General features: G+C 44.8%; 2 pseudogenes; both read left to right on the forward strand.

Annotated features, from left to right (window-relative positions):
* Positions 1-2,000: 2,000 nt before the first annotated feature.
* On the forward strand, positions 2,001-2,342 carry LOC136157452 (SNRPN upstream reading frame protein-like; annotated as a pseudogene).
* Positions 2,343-2,563: 221 nt separating this feature from the next.
* LOC136157453 (small nuclear ribonucleoprotein-associated protein N pseudogene) lies at positions 2,564-3,124 on the forward strand (annotated as a pseudogene).
* The last annotated feature ends 364 nt before the right edge of the window (positions 3,125-3,488 follow it).

The following is a 3,488-nucleotide window of genomic DNA, read 5'->3' on the forward strand; positions in this document are numbered from 1 at the left end:
TTGGTTATATATTTTGGGGCAGCTGTGTGCATGCAAAGCCGCTTCAGTTGTGTCTGATTCTTTGCAATCCTATGGACTGTAGCCTACTAGGCTCCTCTGTCCATGGGATTCTCCAGGTGAATACACTAGAGTGGGTTTGCCACACCTTCCTCCAGGGGATCTTCCCAACCCAGGGCTCAAACCTGCATCTTCTGGGTCTCCTACAGCTTCTGACCATGCAGGCAGATTCTTTATTCCTGAGCCACTGGGGAAGCCCCTTTGGGGCAGCTAGTTTACTTTTATTCTTATTTTTAACTTTTTTTTACTGAAGTATAGTTGATTTACAATGTTGTGCTAATTTCTGCTCTACAGCAAAGTGACTCAGTTATATGCATTCCTTTTTGATATTCTTTTCCATTATGGTTTATCCCAGGAGATTGGTTATAGTTCCCTTTGCTATGCAGTAGGACCTTGTTTATCCATTCTGAATTTAGTAGTTGGCATCTACTAACCCCAAACTCCCAGTCCCTTCCCCTTCCTTCCTACCTTTCCCTTGCTAATCACAAATCTCTGCGAGTCTGTTTCTGTTTCATAGAATATTTATATAAGTAGTATCATATGGCATTTGTCTTCGTCTTTCTGAGTTGCTTCACTTAGTGTGATAATTTTAGTCACATTTGTGTTGCTAGAAATGGTACTCTTTCATTCTTTCTTCTGGCTTAGTAGGATTCCATTGCTCTATATACACCACATCTCTTTATCCATTCATCTGTTGATGGACATTTAGTTGTTTGCACATCTGGACTATTGTAAACAGTGCTGCTATGAGCATAAGACTGCATGTATTTTTTTCAGTTACAGTTTTGTTGGGTATATGTTCAGGAGTGGGATTGCTGGATCATATGGTAGTTATGTTTTTAGTTTTCTGAGGGACCTCGACATTGTTTTCCACAGTGGCTATCCCAACTTATATTCCCACCAACAGTGTAGAAATGTTTTGGGAGCAGATAGTTTAAATACAGACTATCTGGTTGTTTTAGAAATATTCACATGCAAAAGGGAATTTACTGTTTTATAATTTTAAAACCAATCCACTAAGGTGTATTTATTGCATATTCATAGTGTTTCATAGCCTTTAGACATTGGGAAAAAGGATAAAATAAAAAAGGTGACTATCTGACTACATTTGAGAGTTTTTATATAGCAGAGTCATAACTCATAACACATTAAGGGAATTGAGACAACTGCTTCTGTAAAGTCAAACTTTCTGGAATTGTTCTAGAATAAATCTTAGCTAAAAATTAACTCAAGAAACTCAGAGCTCTGACTCCAGGGAGAAAGGAGAATGAGATTTCCAACAAGTATACTCGATCAGTTATATCTGCAATTTGGTGGTGGCTTGAGAGTGATATTTGAGGTAAGAAAATTCTGAATTTTAATCCTGGTTCCATTGGAGAATTTGACCAAATTATTTTAACAATAAATAAGATAAAATATTTATCATGACATGTAACCAGAGTTTTTTTTTTTTTTTTTGTGTGTGTGTGTGTGTGTGTGTGTGCTTAGTCATGTTGGCTCTTGGTGACCCTATGGGTTGTAGGCCATCAGGCAAGGCCACCATGGGCTTTTCCAGGCAAGAATACTGGAATGGGTTGCAATGTCCTCTCCAGGGGATCTTCCAAATCCAGGGATCGAACCTGCGTCTTTGTTTCTCCAGCATTGACAGGCAGGTTCTTTACCACTGCACCCCCTAAAAAGCTCGTTAGATCCACTAGAATGTCTTAAATGCTCACCTAGCAATTGCTTTAGCAATATTATCTCTCTCGTGGCTGCAGCAGTGGAAGAGAAAAGGCCAAACAGAAAAATCTGACTCTCCTCAGCCATTTTTAAGCAGTGATGTAAGTCTTTTAAATCAGATCTGTCGAGTTTCATGTTCCTACCTCTGAAACGGTTGGGGATGGCCTAGAGAAAGACAAGTTGAAAGGCAGCTATCAAAAGTGGGGTCAGGGGGCTTGCCGCACATGCGCAGACAGGGCTGGCGTGATTAGTTGGTGCGCCTATGGCAAAGAGCAGCGTGGAGGGGAGCGGTCCCTGGAGATGCCTGACCTATTCTGTTCTGTTCTGTTTGAGGAGCGGCCGGTGGCGTGACAGAGCAGGCCAGGGACGGTCTACACCTGGGGAGGACTACGGAGCAGCGCTGTACATGAGGTAGGAACCCAAGTCAAATGTAGGGCAGCCTCACTGAGCAACCAGCGGTGTCACCTGTACCCGAGGCAGTCACCGAGCAGGAGCAAGTGCCTGTGGTAGATTTCCAGGCAGAACTGAGGCAGGTCTTCTTAGCTGAGACACCAAGAAGTCATTAAAGCAGTATCAGAACACCCAGGTAGCTGATACCAAGAGGAAACAGATCAAAACAAAGAGGCTTCTACTATTGGAAGCTTCTGCCACAGCCTTCAGTGTTCAGTGGAGAACCTGCATCATACCTTAATCTGTAGGCTTCCTTAGGTCTTAAGGATCCCGAAACTGTCCTGTGGACATCGAATTTGGTGGAACAGCAATTGTGACCATGGGAAGGAGGTGCAAAATGCTGCAGCACATTGACTACAGGTGAGATGCGACCGGCAGGATGGTTCGATCTTTATTGTCCCTTTTAAGGCTTTTGACAAGTAGGTGAACTTGATCCTCTGTGACTGTGATGAATTCAGAATGCTCAAGGCAAAGAATTCAAAGCATTCAGAGTATGAAGAAGAGCAAGTTTGGGGTCTGGTGTGGCTGCCCGGGAGAACTTGGTTTCCATGACTGTGGAGGGGCCACCCTGTAAAGATACCGGCATTGCTCAGGTACCATTCACTGGTGACGCTGGGGGTTGGCAGAGCAGCTGGCAGAGGTGTTCCAGCTGGTGTTCCAATTCCCCAGACTCTTCCTGGATAAACAGGCCCTGTCCATGGGGGCAGGGGGCCATCTCAACAAGTAATGACCCCACAGGGAAGAGGTATTGTAGCAGTTGCTGCCACTGCCAGCATTACTGGAGCCCCAACTCAGTATCCCCCAAAAGGGGGCTACATCCACACCTGTTGGTCGAACAATCCCACCTCCAGAAATTATGGCTCCTCCACCTGGTATGGGGCTTCCCAGGTGGCACTAGTGGTGAAGAATCTGCCTGCCAGTGCAGGGGACATAAGAGACACGGGTTTGACCCCTGGGTCAGGAAGATACCCTGGAGAAGGAAATGGCAACCTATTCCAGTAGTTTTGTCTGGAGAATCCAATGGACAGGGGAGCCTGGTGGGCAGCAGTCTTTGGGGGTTGCAAAGAATCGGACATGACTGAAGCAACTTACCATGCCACATGGTATGAGACTACCCATAGGCCCACCAATTAGGCTTCCCATACTTGAGGGATGCCAATAAGCTTGGACTTGTTGGATTGAGACCCTCCACCAGGAATCAGAGGTCCATCTCCACTAAGGTGTCCACCAAGACCCTAAGATATTTTTATCCTTCTTAGTCA

The sequence above is a fragment of the Muntiacus reevesi genome, chromosome 2, assembly GCF_963930625.1.
Source record: "Muntiacus reevesi chromosome 2, mMunRee1.1, whole genome shotgun sequence".
NCBI lineage: Eukaryota > Metazoa > Chordata > Mammalia > Artiodactyla > Cervidae > Muntiacus > Muntiacus reevesi.